This window comes from Acomys minous (genome assembly GCF_964271855.1).
Source record: "Acomys minous genome assembly, chromosome: 9".
Taxonomy (NCBI): domain Eukaryota; kingdom Metazoa; phylum Chordata; class Mammalia; order Rodentia; family Muridae; genus Acomys; species Acomys minous.
Genome location: NC_140490.1, coordinates 8,893,555 through 8,919,692, shown reverse-complemented (window position 1 = coordinate 8,919,692; position 26,138 = coordinate 8,893,555). Strand labels below are relative to the sequence as shown.

Genomic DNA, 26,138 nt, shown 5'->3' with positions numbered 1-26,138 from the left:
CAGAGGAGGCAGGGTACCCCACAGGCTTTCTGGAAGAGGAAAGGGTACAGCTAGGCTCCAAGGGCCAACGCATGGGATGGGCAGGAAGGTGAGGTCTGTCCTAGTTTTGCAAATACAAAGCTCAGGGGCTGTTTTGGCTAATCCTGACTGATCAACCTGGCAAATGCTACGGGGTCTTTGTTAAAGGAGAAGGTGAAGAATGAAAACAGGGCTCTCGCTATTCTCCATCTTTTAATTAACACGCCCCGTGGCCTTGCATGATCCCCTGTTTCCACTCAGTCTTCTAAAAATCCCGAAGCCCGTTTCTGACCTGTGATTTCCTATTGCTGTACGTCTCTATAAGCAGTGTTTTAGCTTAAGTGGCAGTTGCATATTAATTACAAAGTTAATTATGTGCTGTGTAATCATGCTGTAATTCATTAGTTTACTCTACATTCTGAGAGCCTTGTGCTAATAGCAAGAGCTGACAGGGCGTCAGGAACATCCACGTGAGCCTAGAATGAGGGTGCAAAGGCCTGGAGACCCCAAGACACTTCCTTGAGCTCTCTTGTGGTGCCTGTGCCTGACTGAGTGCTTCACATGGCTGGAGCTTGGGGCTCTTGCTGCCTGACTGATGGTCACACTTCCTGGACCACATGCTGTCTACAAGCCTGCTCCCGACAGGGGAAAACCCAGCTGGGGCATGTTTGCTTCCCGAGGAAGTTTAGGAACAGGAAAGGGTTTGTTTAAAATGACTTATGGAACAGGGAGTCACTTGTAGGTGACAAATTAACTCCTCAGATCTCCAAAACAAAGTGGTCCGGGGAGCTCAGGTCAGGGAGAAAGGCTGAACGACAAATTGGTTCAGGCTCTAAGGAGGGAGGGTCTGACTGCTGTTTGGACCAAGGGCTCTTTGTAGCTTCACTCTCTTCTACTGAACCCTAAAAGTCACTAGCAACCCTCTTCTAGCCAGTCTGAGTCTCTTTCTCTTTGCTTCCCTGCTTTGTTTAGTCCTCTCTCAGCAGTGCCCAAGGAGAACAATGGGTCCTTCCTCAGGATTCTTTTTAGAGCAGGACAGTGGAAGGCAGAGAGAGGCAGGAGGATCTCTGTGAGTTCAAGGCCAGCCTGGTCTACAAAATTGAGTCCAGGACAGCCAGGTCTACACAGAGAAACCCTGCCTCGAAAAACAGCAGCAGCAGCAGCAACAACGATTCTCTTTAGAGGATGTGGTGATGTCCTCATAGGCCCAGGTCTATCTGTGACCATCCTGTGACAGGAATAAGGCACTCCTGTTCACAGCTTGCCAGCTCTGGGATGTCCCCAGCTAGTCTTTCTAATAACCAGCTCTTCCAAGGCCCCGTGTTGCCAGCAGCTGGAGAATCATAGTGACCCTCCAATGGCTTTTAAATGCCTATGTGAATAAAGACCCCCCCCACACACACACACACAGACCTACACCCACACACACACAGCTCTGCAAATCTGCAGGTCAGATTTCAAACTCCAGTTGCAGGAGAGGGAACGACCAAGGCTGTGACCTGCCCCGGACATAGCAATCTGGTGGCCAAGACCCTCTGTTTTCCAAATATAAAGCGGCTTGTTTATTTTTTGCTGACAGCTGAAGGGGAGAAAGAGGTGGAAGGCCTTTCCCTTCTGGCTCTAGTCAACAAGAGCAGAGAAAGACTCAGAATCCCAGCTGGCACGGGAGGGAGATAAATAAGAAAAAACAAAAACCGCGTCCTTGCACTACAATGGAATGTTTTAAAGAGAGGTGGAAAATGCAAGGTCAGGGGCAGAGCTCATTTTCGGGCATCTCAGTGGGCTCGGGGAGGAGGCGGGATGCTGCCGCCTGGGCGCTTTCAGGGGCAATCAGTTTTGAAGGGAACTCATTTGGGGGTGGGGGTGGGGGTCGCAGGGAGGGGATGCATCTCAGCAGCTAAAGCACTGGTGTTGATTTCCTTTCCAGGGAATACTGGTTTCCCTGGCAACAGAAAAGTCCAGCCCCCAAAGTTCTGACTGGGAGACTAGGCTTGGCCTGGGATGCTCCCCGACAATTATCTGAGGCCAAGGCTTCCCTGTCCCGCTTGCCCCAGCAGCGAGATGGGGAGAGAGAGGTGTGAAAGTGCCAGCTCTGCAAAAATATAGCCACTGCGCCCCATCTCGCCCCCACCCCAATGCTTGTGCGAGCGGCTACTCATCCTTAGATTCATCGCTTTCCAAGGCTTTATGGCTGAGCAGGTAAAAATGCCAGCAGCAGCTTGGAAGCAAGCCCACATCGACAGCACCTGTGGACCCCAGGAGGCAGTAAAGGCACAGGAGTGGGAGGCAGCTCTGGGCCATTAAGGGCTGGGCTTTGTGCATGGTACACTTGAGCTCTGACACAATGACAAGAGGACCTGTGTGGGAGCAGAGCAGGTCTGATTCCTCCGCCCCCCCCCCCCGCCCCTCTATCCGTGCTCCTAGATGTCCCGGATTTAAAGCTCATTTTCCCAGAGAGAAATATTACAAGGTCTGGCCCGAGAAGATGCCATCCGTGCATCAGGTGCTGGAGGAAGGAGACGAGCCCTGATGGTATTTGCAGAGCACTTATCCTGAGGCTGCCACCGGGCGCTGGGCTAAGTGCTTGACATGCATTATCTCATTTAACACGCTCTCCAGCTGCCCGGCAAGGCAGGCACAATTATCCCTCACTGGAAGGATTATATGACCTGCCCAAGGCCACCCAGTAAGTGCATGGCACAGCCGTGACTCACACCTGCCCCTCTCCAAGGCCCATTCTCACGGGAAAGGGGAGGGCAATTGGGACGGGAGAGACAATATGGCTAGTGGTTTCTTCCTCTGTGGAGAAAGGGAGACAGATGTTCCTAGACTTTCCCCGTGGCTCCCCTCCCCAGAGCGTTTCCCTGTCCTCTGAACATTCGGTACACTGTCCTTCTCCAGGAAGACAGGCCACAGAACAGGGCCACCTGGAGGCTTCAAAGCAAAGCTCCAGTCCCTGAGGCCACCTCCAGCACACACAGTAATGGTGGCCATGTACCAAGGGCCTCTTACTGCATGGTCACAATCCAGCTCATAGGGCAAGGGCTGGGTGCTCAGATAGGGCCAATAGATGATGACGATCAAACCTTCGCAAGCTCCCATTGTGTTTCCTGTGTTGTTGTTAGCATCCTGTAATCATCTTTTATTTTATTCTTTCAACTATGCCATGAAATAATACCATAAGTAGTAGCCTCATTTCAGAAATGGGGAAACTGAGGTAGGAAGCTTTAAAAGCCATACAGCCAAGAGCACACGAGTAATCCTGCCTATCTCAGTCTTGTCTCTCTGGTTCTGGGCCCATTAGGTGGCAGCTAGGATCTCTAGGTTTTCCCTCCACAATGTTCCCCTCCCTTATGAAGTCTTTGTTGTGCTCTAGAGAACACCAAACAGGGATGGCACTTGTGTGTGTTCCCGTGTGCATGCTCCTGTGCGTGCTCCTGAGCCTCCAGCCAATGCTGCATGCAAGATGTGTGTGCCACTGATTTATAACCATCAGAGAAAACAGAATTGCAAATCTCACCCACAATTTTTCCTTATCGGGATGCTTGCAACAAGCAGACACATCATGAATTCTCAAGAAAACAGGCGGGTCTCCCCCAGCCTTGGCTCCCTCCACCTCCCTGTTCCCCTTAGCCTGTAGTGAGTCATAGGTTGGCTCCATGAGGTCCCTCTGGCTGCCATCAGAAGGCCACACAGGCTCACACAGGAAGTGGTGGTCTGTCAGGACTACTAGATCTTCAGTGGCACAGTCCAGGAGGGCCTTAAATACCAGCAGCCAGCAGAGCAAAGGCCCCCTGAACAAGCATTACAGTCAGCCAGCACCAAGGGGCCAGTTGCGGCTCCATCACTTCTTCTAACATGACTTTACGTGACTTGGGTTCCAGACTTGAGCAGAGAGAGAGCCTTCACTCAGAACCATTCTACCATGTTCCTTGAGTCACGGGTTCTTCAAGTTTTCAAGCCCCTTAGGCATCCTCAGGCCCTACCATAGGCATATATATTTTGCTGTATCCTTTAGAGGGACTGGGTCACTCCACAGGTGTGTGGCCCCACCCCAATTGGTATGTGATGGGCCCCTGGGAGACTTTTCAGATCACACTGAGTGATCACACTGACTGCAGTTGACATCGTCTCCTTCAAGCTCACCCTAGGTCTCTGCAACTGAAGGGGAAAGAGAGGCTCAGTCCAGGTGGGGTAAACCAATCAAACACCACCTTCCCCAGCATCTTGGGATGCCGAGTGGCCCAGGATGAGGCTGCCCATTGGGCACCAGGAATGGCCTGATCCTGGCTCTGCCTTACCTGCTGTAAATAAGGCCAGGCGGATGAGTCTGATGCCCTTTCTAAGTTTTATCATGTGATGCGATGTGTGTGTGTGTGTGTGTGTGTGTGTGTGTGTGTGTGCGCGCGCGCGCGCGCGCGCGCGCGCACAGATGTGTAGTTTTGTGTGCATTTGTATGTGCAGGTCACAGGACAACTTTAGGCATCATTCCTCAGGCACATCCTCCCTTTTCTCTGAGACAGGGTCCTCATTGTCCTGGAACTTTGCAGAGTGGGCTAGGCTACCTGGTTAGTGAGCTCCAGTGACCTGCCCGTCTCTGCGTCTCACCTCGACACACCTGGGATTACAAGTAAGTACCACGGCACCCAGCTGCTTCTGTGGGGTCCTGGGATCTGAACCCAGGTCCTCAGAGCTTCATGGCAAGGGCTTCACTGAGTGAGTCACTTTCCAGCCACAGTCCTGTCTTTTTTGAATTTGGAAAAATCTGAAACTAGATTTGTCCTTGGGTTCATTGAGAGGATTAAATCATCAGAGTAAAGAGAGACCCTGGCCTTCAGGAGAGGCATGGATAAACCTAACACACACACACACACACACACACACACACACACCAGAGAGAGAGGGGAGGGGAGGGAGGAGAGAGAGAAGGATAGCATTCAGTCAAGTTGCAGGAGTCACGAGCCAAGCCCAAACAGCACCACTCCCCACCCAGAGTGAGGTGTCTCTCTCTGGCATTGCACCAGGGTCTGGGCTCCTCCTCCCCAAGACGCCCTAAACCCCAAACCTATAATCCCCAGCTGGGAAAATGACAGGCTTGCCCAGCAGCCGCCCTCCAAAGTCCTGTGGGTGGGGAGCCGAGCTGTAGCCCTGGTGGTGACTAGGAGGAAGGCCCAGGATACACAGCCGTGGAGTCATGGGAGGTCAACAGCAGAGGAAGATGCCATGGGGATTGTGGGGAGAGAAGAAATGATGGACGAGGCCTGGGCAGGGTCAGCAGAGGCTTGTCACGCTTGATCTGAGACTAAAGCTCAGGGTACAGGCCTCAGACTCTTGAGGCAGGATGGCCAGCCTGTGGGGGCAAAGTCAAAGCACTGCTCTCTGGCTTGTCCCTGGGTCTCTAGATGGGCTCCAGAGCCTGCATTTGACAACAGCCTCTGGGATGGATTTGCAGCTTGCTTGGGAACCCTGAGTGGCCTCTCTGCAGTCTTTCCCGTTCACATATCCCACTTGGCAGAAGGGTGGGGCAACTCCAGGCCATCCACTCTGCCTCTGCCTGCCTCCTTAGAAGTCATAGGCCCATTTGTGGGTGGGGCCACAGGGATGACCCCTTGCCCCACCCCTATGCTCAGAGAGAAGAGTTCAGGCCCGGAGCACACACAAGAGTTCCTCCCTAGCAGGGAAGGCCACCAAAAACCTCTCAAACCTGGTACTGTAGGATCCGTCTCCTGCAACCAGCAGTGGTAGAGAAGCTATTACCAGACCTAGAGGAGGTTGGCTTGGCTCATCACAGTGGGTACCAAGGGCCTGGCTTGAAAAGAGATAGCCCATGTCAGGCTGGGTTGCCCTGACCTCTGCCCCCTGCCTCAACCACCCCACTCTCCCCCGCCAATAGCCATAGACAAGTCATTTCCTTTCCGAGCCTCAGTTTCTCATTGAAGTTGACATAGTAAGAGGCAGGATCCAGAGGCGGGGCCTGGGAGCTACTCCATGGAGGGAAAGGCTGGAGTAGAAGCTAGGCAATGAGAAAGTGGCCTGTGTGCAAGGGGGGCCGGCCAGGCTGCTGCTGGGGTCAGCTGGGGTCAGCACTCGGGTTCTCAGCGGTCTGTCTGATGGCACTGCCCTGTGGGCATACACGGTGGTGTATGGAAACAAGGTGGTACCCCCAGTGTCTGGATCACAGGGAGGGACATCTGAGGCTTCCAGATAAGACAAAATTGCATTGGTTGCCCGGGGTCCCTCCAGGTGAACAGCTGTAGTTCTTCAGAGGAGGAAGGACTACAGCTGGCCACCGTTGAGCGAGGCTGAGCAGAGGGTAGCAGGACAGGGTTTATCTGGGGGTAACTTTCTGTGGGGGTGGATGGGCAGGTGCATCCAGGCCCCAGGTAGAGAAGGGCCCCTTATAGGCGTCAGGATACTATACTCGGCTCTGCCAGGGTCACAGGAAATGGACAAGCTCAGGGCTGGATGCGAGAAGGCTCCACAGCCACCATCACCTGCCTTGTTCCATTCATGCCTCCCAGGGCAGTTATGTGAGTTTGCGAGCTTTCTCATAACCTGTCATTGCACTCGAGTGTGCTCAGGCACTTCCTCTGAATCATGCACCCAGGAGGCTAGTGGAGGCCCTTGGCTGGTCTCTGCTGGGAAGCGAGCCCACTGAATGGCTCTGGGTATGGGCCCACCACAACCCTGGCACTCTTCCATGAAAGGCATAGGAACGAGGGGCAAGTTAGGGAAGGATGCTGCTGCCTTCTCGGTCCATGTTGCCTCTCCCCATGCAAGACTGTTGATCAGAAGCCAGGGGCCTCAAAAAGAGAGAGAGAGTGTGTGGCATAAATGACAATTGTTCCCGTGGCCTGCCCACCCGATGTGCCTGCTCACCCGCTGCCCGGTCCCCACTTGCTTCGGTCTCACCAACCCCTTCCCTGCCCCCTTGCTGGCCTGAGATGGCTGTTGCCATAGCAACCCTGCTCATTCAATCCGAGGATAATGAAGCCAATGTGTTTTTCATTCCCATGAGCTAGAGTGCAGGAGCAGCGTGGTGGTTGTGGTGGTGGTGGTGGTGGGGTTTCCTCCCACCCCCTCCTTCCTGGCTGGGGAAGAGACAGCAGGTGGGGTCGGACTAGCAGAGGGTCAGGCACTGGCTTGTGAGAAACAGACAAACCTTGAAGCCACCATGCTCTTAGTCCACCATGGCAAGCACCGGCTGGGTGATGCCAGCTGGAATGGCAAGCCCTTCTTGCCAACAGTCAGATGAGAAGTGGCTTGCTGCCACAGAGAACAAGTAGGCTATAGGAGGCAGGCGGAAGAGGGCTCTACGTCTAGCTGTGTGACTTCAGGTTGCCCTTTTCACTTCTCTGATCTCTCTTTGGTATAATCAAATTCCCTAAGCTCTTTTTTGAATTCCGCCTCATTGTCTAACCTTCTGTAGTCCCCAGGGACTCATAATCCCAATCTTGGCAAGAAAGCCACACAAACTTGTAACCCGAGTACTCAGAAGCTGACACAGTAGGACCGATACAAGTTGTGGGTTATCCTGGGCTACCCACTGCCTCTGAGTCAGGCTTGGGTACATAACAAGACTGTATATAAGAAAAAAACTAAAACAAAGAAAACCCACCAACCTGACAAAAAAAAATTCTGACCTGTTGCTACCAGTAACTATCTCTTTAGGTTGCTGTTTGGGGGGGGGGGGCTGCACACAGTAGGCTCTTTATAAATATATACCTCCAGTTTCTTCTTCTTCCATGTGTCTCTGATCCCCAGCTCAGAGACAGAAATGGTTAGGAAGTTTTCCATGATGAGTAAGTAGTCAGCTGCTCTGACACCTTGCCTTCCTCCAGCTCTGGGCCTGCCCATTCCTCCCTCAGGAAGGGAAACTGAGGCCTGAGCAGGACTGCCCTGGTCAACAGGCAGGGTTGTCTCAAAGAGGTGGAGCCATATTGGGGATCTGTGGCCCACAGTCACCACCTTTCCAGCCTCCCAAGCTTCTGGAAGGCAGGATGCCAAAAGTACTCCAGCAAAGCTGGCCTGCCTCCCCCATAACTCAATCACCTGGGAGGCCAGTGGCCCTCTGCCTAGCCAGGCTGACAGATGAGGGGGAGGGAGAGGAAGCTTGCCAGGGAGCCAGTGGGGGTAGGGAGGCCAAGGTGGAAAAATCAGAGCAGGGTTTGAAAGATGAAGAAATAAACCTGCCAGGAGGGAGACAGCCTCAATCTGTCCTCCATAAAGCTGTCTCAGGGCCACCAAGGATGCCGGTGGCGGGGGAGGGGACCGGAGCTAGCTCCTCTTGGGACCTCTGCTGCCCTCACAGCCCAGCTGGCCTCCAGATCTGTCTTGGTGAGGATCTTAAAGAGGGGGCTGGGAGGGTTACAGAGTAGAACGGGTGACAGGAGGGGCAGGCAAGGGGCTTGAGACCTTTGTTTGGATTTCCTAACCATTTACACGCAGTAGCCACTCAATATTGACTTCTGGACCAAGGGAGGAAAAGAAGGTACGGTCATGTCTGTAGTCAACTCACGGACAGAGTGTGGGCACAGTCGAGCTGGCCCCAGGGTGATCCCCAGGCAACCTGTGTCAAACTGTAAGGCAGAACACTTCTTGGTACCTAGCTCCCGGGCCCAAATCTACTTTCCCTAGAAGCGTCTCTCCAGGGTAAGGTACCTCCTCATGACATCCTCAGTAGCACCCATCCTAGCCATCTGGGCAGGGGCAAAGTCACTGTCAAGTAAGCGGGAGTGCCCTGGCTTGCCCTCAACCCCTCAAGGGGCTGTGAAGAACCCTGGCTTCTAGAAACAGTAACAGCCTCCACTCCAAAAAAGAGGCTGCTGATGGCATAAGACCAATAGACAAAAGGATCTTAGAAAGAGATGAGAGATGAGAGATGAGAGATGAGAGAGAAAAAGAGAGAGAGAGAGAGAGAGAGAGAGAGAGAGAGAGAGAGAGAGAGAGGGAGGGAGGGAGGGAGGGAGGAGAGATGGGGGAGGGGGTGGAATCAAGTGCTGAGCAAGAGGACTTCTGTGGGCAGAGTTGGGGTAGTTCTGTTTTTCCCATTTCACTTCTGTGACTTCCAAGCTGGCTACAAGCAACGTGCGTTACTAAGGAAAACAGGACATTATTAAAATTGAAAATGAAGATGTTGCTTCCCGCTAAATGCTGCCCACTTCCTTCACTTATGAGGTAAAGTCAAAGAAACTCAGGTTGCATCAGGCAGTGAACGCCACACGGAATCTTTCTCTGAGACTGGCAATCCCGGAAGAAGACTGGGTCTGTCTTGTCCTTGCTGTGTGACACTGGCCATGCTTCTCAGTGTACTGCTGTACTTCCTGGAGGACCTCCTGCCTTCACAGGCCTCCTGTGAAGACTAAGGGTCTCGGCATGTCTGAACTGTAAGTAAGGCCCAGAGACTGTCGGGATAGAGGGCAGCTGAGGTGCTTCACAGGGGGGGTGGGGTGGAGGAGGCTGGCTCTGACTCAGGAGGCTGGGGACCAGCTGAAGAGCCACTGTTTACAGTGGAAACAGCCTTGGAGCAGGCTCACTTTTCCACTGTTTTTGTGGCACTGCTTGGGGGGGGGGGCTTCCTGAGAGCGGGGCCAGCTTACCAAGGCCACATGGAGCCCAGCCCTGTGTTAGCCTCCAGCAGGAAACAGCGTGTTTTCATTTCACAGGCTGGACTGCACATGGAGTCAGGGTCCCCCTCCCCCCTTGGGACATTACTCCCCCAGCAGCTATGGCCACAGGTCCCCAACACACTTCACGCTCCTAGCAACTGAGCACTCAGGACCACTCCACAGACCACAGCCCAGATTGGCATATTTCCAACCAAGTGAAATTGTTGTATGGCCCAGGAGGACAGCAATGGCAGATGACCGCTGGATACTAGCAACAGCACAGATGTGGCCGCCTCAATATCTAGGGGCAAAAGAAGGCTTTCCCTGTCTCCTGGAGGATGCTCTTGCTCAGATCCTGTGAGCTATTCCAGGTCTCAGGCATCGTCTTCTTACTTTGGCTTGAGGTCAGAAGCATGCAGGAAGAGCCCTCCCTCAGGAGAGCAGGTGCAGGCCGGAGCTGTGTCAGATCAAGGCCAGAGCTAGGCATTTACTGCAAAGACTCTGGACCTTTTCAAGACAAGCCCTTCTCAGATCTGGGCCTTTGTTCCCACCAATGCAGAAGACATGGGGCTGGCTGCATCCTCAGAGCCCCTGGCCCTTAACTTCTCCAGAATTCTGCATTTGGCTTGCTCGGTGGGCTCTGCACCACCCTGGCACCCTGTTTCTGATCAACAGTTTGAACATCCTAATCGGCACCCTCACTGGACTAGCCTTTTAAATTCTTGATTCTTGGCTTGCCAGAGGGCAACTCTGCTACAGAAGGGCTCCCCAACATGAATATCCTCCCATGAAAACCAAGGGAGAAATGGCCTCACTGACTTTTTTTTTAACTAATCCAACTTCCACTGGCTCCCCACCATTGGCACACCCACAAAAGTATGCTCAGAGGATCTCGTCTCATGACATGCCTCTCATGGATCCTTCTGGAGCTACACCTGAGTGCTCAGCTACAGGGCTGGCTTTGGCTTTCCTCCCGATGTCTTCTTGTGTTCTGCACACTTCAGCATGGCCTCTCTCTGCCCCTCTCATAGGAGCTGTGGGTCCCCAGACAGCCCTACAGTGACTCACTTTGGTTCTGCAGCTATAGTAAACTGGGTGCATTAACTATCCTAGGGGATGCCAAGAAGGCTCCCACGTGGATGGCCTGTGCCACAGCTGGTAGCGTGGGATATGCTGGCCATTTTGGCATTGCTGGCTGAGTCTGGGCTCACTGGATGAGAAGGCACCATTCTCCCTCTCCCATGGTCTGAAAATAAGTAAGAGCGCAGGCTTTGTGCAGACAACACTGCCGTGGACCTCCAAGCAGTCACCTGTCGTTTTGGAAGCTAGAAGGGATCTCTGTCCTTGCATAGCTTGGGGTGGCTCCCATGCCTATGGTTAAGGCTGAGGGCTCAGGTCGGAAGTCAGGAGAGGTCACTTCAGATTCTGGCCTCCCCTTCAAGTGGGTGTGTGGCCACAGGTGAGTACTTCCCTTGTCAGTTCCTTAGTTTACAGTTTGTGGTGGCTATTTAGTTTTCTGAGGCAGAGTCTGGACATGTAGCCCAAGCTGGCCTCAAACTTGAAGTGACCCTGGTTTGGAGTCATGGGTACTTGAATTGCAGGAGCGGACCACTGCTCCAGGCTTAAAACAAACTGGTATGAAGTTTAAATTAGACAGTGTATGTAAAGCAATCGGAGCAAGTAGCAATTAATACAGGTACCATTAAGGCTCCTCTAAGACACACCACATAATCTTAAGCAGGCTCGTGCACTCCACATTGTGACACCACGATTAACAGCAAAGACTGGGCCTTAAATTTGGGTTCAGGGGCCATGGGCAAGCCACTTGCTCTGACTATTTAGCCACCAAGGTAGATTCTTAAAATTCTTCTTTAGTCCCCTCCTATGCATCGGGTTATCTCGGTTGCACAGCCAGCAGGGTGTCCTCTGGCCCTGTGGCCTTTACTCTGTTTTCCCAGGTGCCACATCACTTCCTGTGCCTTCACAGGCTAGAGGCCTCTGATGAAGGAAGTCTGAGCACTGGTCAGCTCATTCGGAGGCAGAGCCGGGAGATGTGGGAAAGCCGCACAGTCTGGTGACAGTCTCTCTCCGTCTGGCCCCGTGTTATCATTGAAGCACCTGAATTATCACACTGCCCAGAACTCACTTCCTTTCTGCTATAAAGGGCTTGTTTCCAGGAAGAAACATTGTACCTAGTTGGGGGGGGGGGCGGGGAAGTCCAGCAAGAAAGTTGGTAGAGTAATAAAGGAGCCTTATTGATTTGATTGGCAGGGTAGCCCAGGCTAGCCTCAATCTCCTATACCAAATAATGGACGATATCAGCTTTTAACAGCCTGTGCCCCCCTTCAGATTTGTGTCCAAAGAGCTGCTTGAGGGTCCTGCACTACATTTCATCATCAAGGGCTAGAGAAGAGGAGTTTAGCCTAGAGTTACATAGCATCACTCAGTTTCCTCATCTACAAACCAGGGATGCCTCTAATCCTCACCTGCCAGGGGGCTGACGGTGTGGAGAGGATGATGTCATTACCGTTTTCATCACTAATGACTACTCTCTTAGGGATCTATGGCTCCGCTGGACTCTGCCCTTCAGTGACAGGGTGCTATAAAAGCTGTTTTTCTCCTGTCCTGGAGTCTGTAGGGTGAGTGTCTCTGGGGTACCAAATACTGTGTACAAATCACCCCAGAGAGGCTGCCCCACTCCGAAGCCAAGCTCTGAGCATCTCTTCTCCCATGAGCCTCTTAGGCAGGTGCCACACTGGGTCTTTGGGAGAAAGATGGCTTGGGAGGGAGATGTTGGGCCTGGAGGAAGTGGTGCTGTGGCCTAGGAGGGTGGCCCCAGCAGGCATTGCCTACCTTGAGCTCCAGTGAAGTATGTTGAGTGGCCCTTGCTTCTGTCCCTGTCACCTAGGCGTGGCTTCATATCTTCTTGTAGCTCTGATGCTTTCTGGTCTGGCTTTCCAGTTTCTCCACAGATACCGCAGTGTATGTTCTCAACCCTTGCTTCCATCAGCGTTTATACAGTGTCTACTGTATGCCCCGCTCTTTCCCATTGCACGTAACATACGAAATACAACCCATACAAACACAGGTTCCCATGCACACTAAGGTGGAGGGTGCAAGAGGAAGAGACTAGTTGTGCAGGGTAGTGGTCCTGCATCAAGCACTGGGTTGGGGTTCCCTCCTGGGAATGAGCCATAGTCATTCACAAGGCTCCATACCCCAAGGCTGGATCTATAAGCAGATGCTGGTGGCCCAAGGAGCTCTGGCCTATCTTCAAGTTATAGTACCACTCAGGCCTCTATTGTCCCAAACCACAGAGGTAAAACTGGTATTGAGTTCTCCAGTGACCAAGCAGCCACTGGAGATGGCTATAAGACAAGTAACCCATAGTAGCCCTCTTTGAGGCCAAATGGGACAAGCTACATAGCCCAAAGGATGCAAAGATCATCCACTAAGAGAAAGCACCCTACATGCTGTGCTCAGGTTCTGGCTCATCAGTCTTCCAGGGGCACTCCTTGCCACCCTAAAAGCTTTTGGACCCAGGACTGTGGTGACCAGGGGACAGCAGAGTATAGAATGCTGGCTCTCACTGGAGAGAAAGGCAGGGTGGAGTGGCTTCAAGTGGGCATCTGGTGGGGACAGGGCCTCTCCATGGGAGTCACTTTGAGCTAGACTGTCCCTCAGAGTAGGGCGACCAGATGGAAGGGTGCTGGTGGAACATGCCACAGAGATGATCCCTCTGGAATTGTCCCTCAGGCTCTGAACAAAGCCTTCAACGATGCCTTGGGGGACACAGCAGAGGGTCTCTGATATCTTAAAGAAAAGATGTGCTCTTACCAGACAAACGGCAGAGGATGAGACATGCTGGACGGGAGATACAGAGATAAGGCGTGAGCTTCTGAAAGACCCAAGGCCCTGCTCTCTATTAAGAGGCACACTCTGGGGCAGAGTTGCCCAGCAGTCAGAGTGAATACATGGCCTTGGGGCCCCATAGATGGCACTGCCCTTTCCTTTCCTTTGTACTGACATAGACCAGAACTGAGGAACCCACTGAGGCACCCAGCCCTAGGAAGCAGGAGCTGGACAGGCAGATGTGTGCCTTGGAGTACTCATACTGCTTCCTGCAGAGTCTACACGCGGCCTCAGAGCCCTTCTTAGTTCTGTCCCCCAAGCTGGGAAAGAGCTAAACAGAGGAAGCCTCACTGCCACCCCCGGGGGGCTGAGGACACATGGGCTTCCTGAGACCCCTCAGCACTGGAGAGCCGGGTACCATGTTGGGAGTGTGGCTCAGAGCGGCACATACCTTTAAATCCCATGAGGCTGGAAGGCGACAAAGTCAAGGCCTGCCTGGACTACACAGCACAGTTTGAGGCTTGCCTGGCAGAGTAGAAAGAACTTATCTCAAAATTTACACGAAAAACAAAGCTAAGGCTTCAAGTGTAGCTCCGTGGTAGACCATGGTAGACCTCTTACCAAGCATATACAAAGTCCTGAGTGGAATCACTAGTACTCAAAGGAAAAGACAGCAGACAGCTGGCTTAAAGGAACAGAAGTAAGCAATTGCCAAGAGATTGAGGTTCGAGGGCTTTAGAAGTAAGGTCTGTGAATCTGAGCAGGCAGACAGGGAAAGGGGGGTTTTCAGCTCAGCATACACTGAACACAGTGAGAAGAGGCAGGCCCAAGGCAGAGGAAGCCCTCTGGAGGAGAGTGGGTCAGCATCTGACCCGGCCATGGCTCATCACACTGCCTGAGCAGAGGCAGTCAGGAGAGCTGAGGAAATAGCGGCCAGGTGCAGTGGGTGGGGCTTGATAGCAACAAAGACAAAAATGGGCTGCACTGCCAGCCTGACCTGGGAAATACCCACATCTGAAGAGCACACCCCCTTACCCCCACCCCCACCCACGCTCTGACCCCAGCAGGCGAGGTCCCTTTTCCCTTTTTGGATCATGAAGTCTTCCCTGATACCAGCAATATCTATCTTCCTGGAAGCCTGGAACACCTCTGCAGTTTAGAATGCTTGCTTGAGGTGACAGGCATGAAGGTCAGACGTGCTCCTTTCCTGAGAAGTCAGGGTTCAACTAAGCACCCTGTTTAGATGCTGAAAGGGATGAGGGTAAGACCAGAACCATGCGTCCATGCCTATAATGGTTATTTGGAGTAGGGAGGCAGTCCCCACATACCTGAGCTCACTGTGGACAGAGCCCACCCGAGGTCTCCCCTCTAGGCATAGTGGGTTTTTTTCCCAAGCATTTCAGCCATGGTCCTGCTGGCCTCATCCAACTTTCATGACCTCAGCTCCTGCCCTGCCAGCTTTCCCTCCCCTCACTCCTAACTGCAGAATGAAGAAGTCAGACCCTCCAAGCCTGCACTGGCTGCTGTGTCCTCAAGAGCCATGGTGGTGGCTGAACAGTGAGAGCTGCGTATACTTAGCAAGTGCACACCAGACTGTGAAGACTCAATATAAAGAACAAATGTAAAACATCTGCCCTGGGAACCCAATAGATTATCATTCCAATACACGATCAATGTGAAACTTTGCGGCAGGTCCCAAGAGGATGTGATGAGAGCACAGGACAGGAAGGGTCTGGACTTGAGAAGAGGGAGCAAGTGCTCAGGGTTGAAGCAGGCACCAAAGAGGCCACTGCAAAGAGGAAGGGGACACGGCTGGATGAGGGCCGCCCGGCAAGGCGCAGTGTGGGGAGACATAGTGAGGGCCAATGGAGCTCCAGCTCAGGGCACTGGCAGAGGCTGGTCTGTGATGCTGTTAGGAAAGGAGGTAGTGGCCAGAGGGTAGCAGCTACCAAGCCAGGCTGACTATGCTATGTGCTCAGTAGGCACTTCCGGGAAGATACTGGCCAGAGACTCTCCCAAGGGTGACCAGGTCACTGATACTCCTAGGCTTGTAGTTTTATGGGAGCTCACCCTCCAGCTCTCTTTCCCTTGGGACTTCCCTTTGGGAGAGCACAATTTACTTATTCATGAGCGCGCGCGCGCGCGCGCACACACACACACACACACACACACACACACACACACACACTCCCACCAGTTCCTGCACACCTCACTTCTAATTATAGTGAAAATTTCAATAATGCCTCAGGGAAATGCCTGGTTTTCAAAGACCCTGCTGGTGGGTACAGGCCCCTCATCTCTGGGCTATGGAGGAGGAATAGAGGTCCAAACCCTGAGGGAGGGGCTAGTGCAGTCCCACTGCCAGCCACATAAGCAATGCTGCCTCCTAGCATCTGTGAATGGCAGAGCCGGCCCTGTGCACCCATGCTGCACCTTGTGCAATGGCCAGAAGCACCTGAGACTGGCAGTTCAGGAACACAGGAGGTATCTGCTGCGCTGAGACCAAATGCAAAGAGAGAGCAGAGATACTCTTGGGTGCCTGGCAAGGAGCATCTCTGATGATAAAGGAGAACAGAAGTGAGGAGAGCCTGGGCTTAGCTGGCCAGTCTGGGCAGAGTGGGGAGAGTGGCCATGCTAAGGAGGAGAAGTTCATGTGTGGTCACTGGGCAAAGGACAGCCAAGGAGAACGATGGGGACAATGCAGTCATTGAGAGAGGTGGGGGTGGAGATGGAAATGGTGTCATCACACCAAATGTGGCCAGCAGATGTGACCTAGGTTTGAGACTCTACCTCTAAGATGCAGACGCTGTTCCATGGATACCCAATGCATATCTTTGGCCCAGACCAGCATCAGGAGCTTAGACCTTTGTCCCTCTCTGTTCAGTTCTGGTACCCAGACCACAGGGCCAGTGCAGGCAGCAGCTACTGTGGCACTGCATTCTGCCAGGGTCATCTTCCTGTGGCCCTCCCCCAGGGTCCACTATGGAGACTGTCGTGCTCCCGCTTAGACTCAGGGATGCTCCAAGGAACTAGGCCACAGTCTGAATGCCCCGAGGACCACAACTCCAGCTTACACGCTCTGACTCCTAGAAGGTTGGAGTTGAAGGTGCCAAGGGGTTCTGGCCCTCCTGCCCCTGAGCCAAACTGTCCTTCTGTCATTTAGAAAATGACTGAAGGAGCACATGACCCTGCTGTCTGTGCCACCACCTTCTCTGATGTCAGCTCACTAGGAACCAAGTGACTAGACAGTCACTCAGAAAAATATCTCCAGGGCAGCCCCTGTGTGCTAGGCACTGGGTCACAGCCATGGACACACTTGTCTCGTCCACATCTTCCCTTAACCTACTTCACATTGGCAAACCTGAGTTCAGAGGGTGGCAGTGACTTCCCAGGGTTACCTGGGTGATGGCTACAAGTGAGATTTCTCCCTGCTGCAGGTGCTGACCACAGCTTCTGGCCGCCACCCAGTGGCCGGCCCACTGTTTCTAGGACAAAGAGGTATTGATTACCAGCACCACTTTGGAAAAGATTTCTTTTCTTTTTCCACCATGGCTTTCTGTTCCTGTTTTTCCTTTTTTTTTAAAGAGAATAAACTTGAAGCCATTCCCATGATTAATTACCAGCTGCCTAATGTTCTGCCACTGGCAATTTCTGGAAAGAGAATGAATTACCTTGAAAAACATCCGAAAAGAGAACCCACCATGAAGGAGAGTCAAAAAGGTTACCTGGCAGTTAGCATGGATTCCTCTAGCCAGACTGGACTGCTGGTAGGCCCCACTGGAGAGGGGAGCAGTGTGGTAGGCCCCACTGGAGAGGGGAGCAGTGTGGTAGGCCGCACTGCAGAGGGGAGCAGTGTGGTAGGTCGCACTGCAGAGGGGAGCAGTGTGGTAGGCCACACTGGAGAGGGGAGCAGTGTGGTAGGTCGCACTGCAGAGGGGAGCAGTGTGGTAGGCCGCACTGCAGAGGGGAGCAGTGTGGTAGGCCGCACTGGAGAGGGGAGCAGTGTGGTAGGCCGCACTGCAGAGGGGAGCAGTGTGGTAGGCCGCACTGCAGAGGGGAGCAGTGTGGTAGGCCGCACTGCAGAGGGGAGCAGTGTGGTAGGCCGCACTGCAGAGGGGAGCAGTGTGGTAGGCTGCACTGGACAGGAGAACATCTGTGGCTATTGGGAGACGGGCATGTGCAGCCTGTCAGGTAGTGGGCAAGGCTTCTGGCTCCAGAGAGTAATATTGGGAGGCTGAAGAAGCAGAGGTGAAGGTGACTTTCCCTGCATCTTTACACAACCTCCCTGGTCTCTGACCTCAATATCACAAGTTCCTTAATTCCGACAGACCTCAGTTCAAATCCCCACTCCACCACTTACAGCTCAATGCTTTTTTTTTGTTTTGTTTTGTTTGTTTTTGTTTTTGTTTTTTAACCACAGAGGCTCTGGTAAACAAGGCATTACACAAGCCTCCTCTAGAGGCTCTCAGGAGGGTGTAGGGGGAGAAAGTGTGTTCTATGTGCACAATCCAGGTACCAGAAGAGGCAAAATTTAATACCACTAGAGGCTTCTAACCTTCCTAGCAGGCCTGCCTGCCATGGTGCACATGTTCATTTGGGAATAGGGACACTTGCCCTTGCTATTGGGGCTTTACCCACCTACAGTCACATATCTGAGAAGCAGGGATCTGGGGCTCCTGCACAGAAAAGGGGGCATAGCCCAGGGACTCCTAGAATACTGTACTCCAGGGAAAAGCTGGCAGGGATCTCCACTCTCCCAGGGTGGCCCAGGGCCATGATGCCCTGAGACAAGGGCTCTGGGCCAATGAGCATCTGTGTAAGACTTCTGAACCCTCAGGGTTGAGAGCCAAAAAGTAAATAGAGATTACACAGGTGTCTCTGGTAGAGAGCCAAGTGTGATCAACCCTGAAATGCCATCCTGGGATGAAACACTCTGATGTCCAGGCCAGAAGCTCTGTCCTGAGCCTTGGTCCCTACCACTCTCAGGAGCATCCTGAAGGACAGACCTAAGCTCTCCATCAGGCAGGTGGCCTGACTGTACCCACCCTGGCACTGGAAGGTCCTCAGAGGAAGGGAATGATGTGGGTGTCATGTGGGGTATGTGAGGAGGGGGTCCCTGTGCGCATCCCTGTCATGCTACTCCCATTTGACAGACAGGTAAACCAAGGTACAGAGCCATTCTTCAAGGTTCCAGTGGACAAGTGTCAAAGTCACACTCTGCAGCTAGCAGTGGTCACTGTGGCTGGCTGGTGAACATGCCTCTCTGCCATCCAGGCCTGCATTCCATTTGGGTTCAGGAGTTACCACTGTGCGTAATGTTGCTGTGCCAAGGCTGGGAATGTCAGGCCTGTGTCCCAGCACTCATCACCTTGTCTCAGCGGCTACATAAGAAACATCAAGCCAGAGGCCGTGGGGCATGAGATGTAGGGAATACTTGTCAGGGCACAACAACATCTGGCAAAGATGGTGGCACTGGACCCCACTGTGGGGGCTCAGTATGGCTCAGACTAACATGGGACCCCCCTCCCCAGCCCTGCCTCTCATTTGCACCTAGGAGCCATAAGCAGAAATGTGCACCTACCTCAGTGAGCCAAGAGTCACTAGTGTTCCTGTGCTGGTCAGCTGCTCACAGCCCCTCCACTTCACTCAAGGTCCATCCTCCTGCAATGAGAGGGGGTGGTCAGCGTGCTTTGCTCCTGCAGAACCTGCAGCGATGAACACACTGTCACATCTGATACCAGAGGGAAAGCTTAGCAGGCCAGCTGACAGACGGGAGCTGCAAGGGGGAGTTGTGGGGGTGATGCAGGCAGGCCGAGACACCCCATCTCTGCAGACTTCAGTCTCCCTGCCTAATAGTGCCAATAGTGTCTCTCTCTCTCTCTCTCTCTCTCTCTCTCTCTCTCTCTCTCTCTCTCTCTCTCTCTCTCTCTCTCTCTCCCTCTCTCCTCTCTTTCTCTCTCCCCTAAGAGAAAGTGGTGATAGCCACTCACTCAACAAACACGGTATGAACACCCAGGCTGTGATAGTGGTTGCTGCTTCAGTGCCTAAGAACGGAGCACCAGACCTATCTGTAGAAGCTTCCCTTACAGCGACGCAAAGGGCGGAGCGGCCTCTTCAGGAAGGGGGAGTTAAAGGGTGGACCAGAAATGCAGGCTAAGAGCCAGGGAACTGTCTACTGTGTAGACAGATAGTATAAACCAAGGGGGGCAAAGCGTGGCATAGAGAAAGACCCGAGAATGGGAGGCCTGAGCTCCTGGCAGAGCTGGAGGGAGGGCAGGGTGAACAGCACTGGGCAGAAACATTACAGAGGGAGAATGACCCTAGGTCCAGTTCGGGAAGAGTTCCCATGGCTGCTGAGGGAGAAGACCTTAGTGGGAAGACGGAGGTAGGGAGAGCAGCAAGGGGGCTGCTTCAAGATCTGCGGTGGGGGGGGGGAGATGGCAGGGCACAGGGAAGGACTAGCCTCACTGCGTGGACTCTGGCTGCCCACCACTGCCCAGGAGGTACATAGGTACCCAGGAGGCTCTCTGGTAAGAGATGCAGATCCCATCTCCCATCCAGGCTCTAGAAAGCAGGTCTATGGCTGCAAGCAAGCCTTGTACCTCCTTGGGCCGGCACACTTGCCTCTGCGTCCTAGGAATGCTGGCTACAGGGTGGCATGCCTCTCAGAGCAGGGAGGCCTGGCTGATGGTGGGACAGGCGGTGCCAAGCCCTGCATCCTGGCTTTGACTCCTGTCTGGCCCAGCTTTCTCGCTGCCCAGCAGGCACAGCTGCCAGAGATTCCTGAATCCTGGGGTGTAAGGTCTGCTCTTTAATCAGAACTCATTTCAAACGCCAGGTTCACCCTTTCTCTAAATACGTGTGCATGGCACATAGTTCTTAAACCTCCCTGTCTGTTTCTTCAATTGCAGGGACATGGGCACCCCAATTAGAGACACCGACCATGTAAGGCAGTAGATATAGGGCATGAACCCTTGTCCAGCAGATGGGATATGAATCACACTGTAGGGGCCAGGACAGGGTTCCATATAGCACAGACTCCCAGAGCCACCACAGTCACCTCTCAGCCTCCAGCTCTGCGAGTCCCTTTACTACAAATAGTCTATAAATAGTCCTTGGCTTCTGTAGCCACACTGTTCCATTTTACAGAGGAAGAAACTGAGGACCAGGGTCCTATACACAGCAGCCACTGGGCTGGGGTGGGAGGGGACTGGGCCTCCTGCCTCCTGCCACCCACAGCCCAGGCGGTTCCCCGAGTCTAGTTGGCCAGCAGAGCCGCTGACAAAGAGAAAATGATTATTTTGGCAGCAGAGACAGAAGCCAGAGTGGGAAGGCCTTGCTCACTTGGTGAGTGTTGTCCAGGCAGGCCTTAAGGATCCTCGCCTGCCAGGCCTGCTGCTCAGGGTGCGTGGCTTTCCCTCAGGCACCTGGTCCAGCATAGACACATGTCCCCAACCCCTGCAGCCCTAGACTTGTGCAAAGGGGCAAACAGGCCAGAGAGGGAAGGGTGACAAGTGGAGGACACTGGAATTTGAGCTCTAGCCTGGGTGAGGGGTGTGAGCCTGCATTATATCTGAAGAGAAAGGAGCAGGAAGCTGGCATTTATCGACTCTATACTGTGGGGTCACAATGGCTGGAATTAGCCTCAGGGGGAAAATGCTCTTTAATTTATGCTTAAGGCCCAGAGAAGTTCCCTAACTGCCTCAGGTCACGCAGCTACTACAGAGTCAATAAATGGAACAGCCTGGCCCTGGAGTCTAGCCCTACTTAGAGCAAGTGGGTCTGAGGCCCCTCCCCCTGCAGAAAGAGGCTCAGGAAACCAGGCATTAGGCTGTGGACACAGAAGCGATAGGGTGCCTGACCCACTCTCTCAGTCTCACTGGCGTCCTCTGCTCTGGCTCCCAGCTTGCCGTGAGCTTGGACACCTAGGAAGGCCAAGGACAGAAGGCAAGAGGTGACTCGTCCTTGGCTGCTCCCAGACAGTACAAACCACAGGGTAAATAACAGGTCTGAGAGGCACTGTTTTCTTCCTCAAAGGCCTTTGGTATCGTGAAGAGCTGTGGGCAGCAGACGCTCACCCTGGTTTCCTGTGGATGGAGACCCTTTGGGGGGTATATGGATGGGACTCCAGCCACAAGGCAGCTCCATCAGTGACACAGAGCAGGGCCACGCCCATCTTGGTGAGCTGGATTCCAAAGCTCCAGACAGGAAATGTGGTCATCTGAGGTTCCATCATAGCTGGAGAGTGGGCGTACCCTGGTGGGTCTTGCATAAGGCAGAGATCATTTGGGGATGAAACTGTCCCAGGGCTACGACAGATTCCCCCAACCATTTGTCGATTTCCCGTTCCCACCTACTCCAGGGGTTCCCCAGAACTGGGGGTTGTTTTGGTGGAGAGCACAATCTGGATTGGCACCCTGGCTTAGCCTCTGTGGTTACATCAGAGGGCAGGGATGGGTAGCGCTGTGCTGAGTTCCTGCCTTTGCTGTTTACTGCTGGGTCACTTTGAGCAGGCCGCTCAGCCTCTCTGAGACCCTCTCTGAGAAAGGAGCCCCTTTCTCAATGAGGGACAGCTTTTCGTCCAGCTACTCATGCGCAAGGGAGGCTCCAGGCTGCTGTGGATCCTGGCCTGAGCGTAAATGTATCTAGATCAAGAGTAGGTAGAGAGCCCTTACAGTGTGCGGGCGGGGCAGCCCAGCCTGCAACCCTGAGGGCTGCACCAGACATGGAAGTGCTCACAAGGTGTGGAGGAAGAGTCCAAAGAATGGCGACAAGGCACCTTTGGTGAGTACAGAGTGCTGCAGTCACAAGTGGCTAACAGGGCACAGAACCTCCATCGTACAGGCAGGCACACCCATCCCTGGCAGACCTGGTATAATGACCTGACCACCCTTGCGGGGGGGCCCACCCCCACCCCCTGGAGCCTGATATGGATAGAGCAGTTGTCCTACATCTACTCTATAGATGGGGCAGATGCTGCAGAGCTGCTATGTCAGGGGCTGGAGGTGGGGAACGGGTCCTCCCTTAGGCCCACACAAACTCTTCAGGAGGACAGGGATTTCCTTACCTGGGAGATTTTCATAGACACACATCTCCTGAGGTGACCCTGAGCCCAGGCCCTGGTCTTTCCTTGGAGGCCAGGGCTGGCTCCAGAAACAAGGCAAATATTTACCCCAGATGGTTATCCAAACCTTATCTGAAGCTCTGCCTCCTGCATTCTTGGAATACATGTTCCCTGACCTCACCCTCGCTGAGCTGAGCTGTGGGTTGGGGATCTGGACTGGGATGGCCTGACTCAGGCTGCAGAGCTAGGGGAGCCAAGGTCGGCTGGCTAGGCCAGAGCTGCCTCAAACCTTCCCCCCATGCACCCACAAGGGATGTTCCAGGATGTTCTTGGAGAAGTGCACATTGGCAGGAGCCACCCACGGGCCTACCACCACAGACTTCTGGCAGGTGGCTGGCTTTGCCCAGAGACGGGTATGGGATGAGATCTGTGTTGATAGTGCTGGTATGTGTGTGTGTGCGCGTACACACACACACACACACACACACACGCACGCACGCACGCACGCACGCACGCAGTGTGGTCCATTCTGCTACCACAAGGACTCTCCCACCTGCTGGCCCATCTTCAACAACTCTATCCATTCCCTTAGCATGGCCCTGGGGCCCATAACGGGAAGGGTCCCATTGAGCAGACCTGAAACTGCACATCTAAAAGTGGAAGCCTTTGGCCCAAAGTAGCAGAATTTTGAGGTCCCACCTCACACCGCACCTTCAGCATCTGTCATTGATCTATGGGCCCTGGCCACCTTCACTCTCTGAAGGGCCACCTGCAGTCATGCTGCCTTCACAGGTGTCCCTCCCTATCCAAGACTTTTCCAGAGCTTTCGAACACACAGTGTCTCTTTCTCTTTGCACAATTAGAACTGGGTAGTCGTCTATAATTTGAGCCACAAAGGCCACAAGGAAGGAAGGACTTGGCTGTCCTCATTCCAGGCAGGGTGGAGTTGTACCCAGGCTGGGGACAACTGAGCCTCTCAGAGTCTGCTGCGCCTCAATGGCCTCCAGGTGACAAGCAGGTGGGCTGGCCACTGAGGTTGGGAACTCATGGGCACGGATGCCTGAGAATAATTATTGGGAGGCCTTTGGCCTAAGAATTGCTCAGAGTGTCAACCAGCCCAGGGAAGCCTGCTGTCAAGCCCTGCCCTGCATCAGGTCCAGGTTCTCTGACCAAGGAGCCAGGGAAGGGGCCAGAGCAGCGGGCTGACTTGCTGGGCAGGTGACAATTGCAGACCAGGGCAGTTACCTGCCTCCTGGGCCCTCATAGGTGCCTCTGAGCATCAAGGGATGTTCCAGACTGTTCTTGGAGAAGTGTACATTGGCAGGAACCACCCACAGGAGAGGCATCCCGTGAAACTCGGGTTCATACTCAGGGGCGCTCAGGAACCCAAAGATACAGTACTAGAGGAGAGACACTGAGACTAGCCTCTCATTTTAAAATGGCAACTGGCTTCTGGGCCCTGGCATTCACTCATTTTCTCCCTCAGAAACTTCCTTCCTTCCCTTAACAAATGACTCTGGACACCACATGCAAGAGGAGCAGAACAGAAGCGACGGAAGGCGAGGAGGGAAGCAGAGCTGGAAGCCAGCATCCGGCCGCTTCTCTGCCTGACAGAGTGTTCGTGCTCCCATTTTGAGCTGAACTGGGAAGGCAGGTAGATGGGGGTTCCAGGGTATCTTGGGGCACGGGAACAGAGAGGAGTGTGTGTGTCTTCTAGTCTGTCCATCTGTCCATCTATCCAGGCCATACATCATCCATCTGGGCTGGGGATTACACTGGGGCTTGTGGGCATACCACTTTGGGTGTAGACTGAGTCTATCAGTAGAGGGTAACTCCTGGGGCACAGTCCCAGGGCTGGGGCTAGAGTCCAAGGCATGTCAGGGAGAGGGACAGCTGTATGCATGAGGCAGAGGCTCAGGCTAACTCTGTTCTTGCAACCCTGACTTGCTGTGGTTTGAATGACTCTGCACAATCTTGCAGAGAACCTTGCTGACCAGAAATCCCTTGCTCGCCCTGAGTATTGCTCTGCCCATCCTTCCTCTTGGAAGTGCTCTGGCCCATGGGACATACACAGCTTGCTGTCCTTTGCCCTAGCCACCCTAACTTCTGAATAGGGGGCTCATCCAGAGAGAGGAAAAGCCTACCCAAAGTCACACAGGATGAAAGAGAACCCTAAGGTTGGAATTTGGGCCCAGGTTGAGAATGGACTTTCTTCTTGAGACTTCAGCACCAGATCCCACCAAGGGCAAGAGGAGGAATGCAAGACTCACCAGAAAGCCCCCAAGTGCCACAGCCAACACTCCTAAGCAGCAGAGCCTCTGGCATGTGGCTCCTCATACTGGGGAAGGGACAGGCCTGCCTTTCTCCAGTCCATAAAAAAAGAAAAAAAAAATCAATTCTTCCTTTGGCCCAGGCACAGAACACAGGACGGACAGCATGGTATGACTAGATGGGTACTTCCTCTTCGCCACTTCCTGGGCTATGTGGTGCTGGGCAAGGAACTTCTTCTAGGGACTGTCTCCTCATCTGTAAGAGGGGCTCCATGAGAGCCTTCCTGTGCTGTAGGATACCATGCAAGGCTAAGAGATGCTTAGGGCAACATTTACTATAGCTGTTAGCGGCAGAAAGAGGATCCTGCTCAGTGGAAGCCTCTGGGCCCCAATCACAGGGATAGAGACCTAGTTCCTCCCATGGCTGCCCCAGGAGCAGGTCCAGATTGTCTGTGTCAGGGCTGTTTGTTCCCGGAAGAAGTGCCTACTTCCCTCTCCACTGGATCAGCCGCAGGCTCTAGGCAACCTCCAGCCGCACATTGGGTGGTAGTTCCCTTTGGCATTGGCTATTGCAACACGCCCCAAGGATGCCGCAGTCACCTCTCCTCTTCTAGGAGCCACAGACTTGCTCAGAAGGGGGCCTGGTCCAAGGTGGGGAAAACAGGGGCCTTGGAACCCACTCAGGTACTTCAATTCCAGGGACCATAAAAGGAATTTTATCTCTTGGCATTGCTTGCCACCTCTCTCCCCTACTGCTGTCCTGGGGTTGCTCAGGAGATGCACATTCTCCCCTCCTCTGGGACCTTCAAAATGTTGCATTAAAGGCCTGGCAGAAGCTCTGAGAAGCGCTGTTTTCAAGTGGCTCTGAACCTGCACACCTTACACAGTTGGAGGCAGGAACACAGATGAATGAGGGAGGTCTGAGGCCAGAGCTAGAGTCCTATGCGTGGGGTAGCTGGTCCTTCTAGACCTCAGTCTCATCTGGGGCTATGGATGATGGCTAAAGACCTAGATGAGTTGGTTACACAATCAAAATTGGTACAGGAAGCTCAAGAATCTTGGGTACTGGGTACTGGGTGGTCCCCATGACTTCCACCCTGATCCTAGGTGGTCATATTCCCTAGCAGGCATCCCTTGAGGACTCTAGCCACATGTGCCTGGAAGTGGTGGCTGGAGCCTAGATTTATACATTCCAGACAAAGGAAAGCCCTGCTCTTAAGGCTCTAGCATCCCCCAGGCCTGGATAGAATCCTGCCTCTCCTATGGCCTTACTCTTCATGGCCCTGAGCCTCAGTTTCCTCAGTGGTGAGATGAGGAGAGAGAAAA

At 53.5% G+C, this 26,138-nt stretch overlaps 1 protein-coding gene across 5 annotated transcripts in view; it reads right to left on the bottom strand.

Annotated features, from left to right (window-relative positions):
* The window catches only part of ZMIZ1 (zinc finger MIZ-type containing 1), a 204,334-nt gene that overhangs the window by 107,459 nt on the left and 70,737 nt on the right, over positions 1 to 26,138 (bottom strand). For 4 of the 5 annotated variants that reach the window (XM_084795985.1, XM_084795990.1, XM_084795989.1 and 1 more), the window contains exon 3: positions 19,060 to 19,139. The exons of the other annotated variant lie outside the window; for it this stretch is intronic. The gene's annotated coding sequence lies outside the window, so the exon portion shown is untranslated. The remainder of the gene's footprint in view (positions 1 to 19,059; positions 19,140 to 26,138) is intronic. 5 annotated transcript variants of the gene reach the window in all.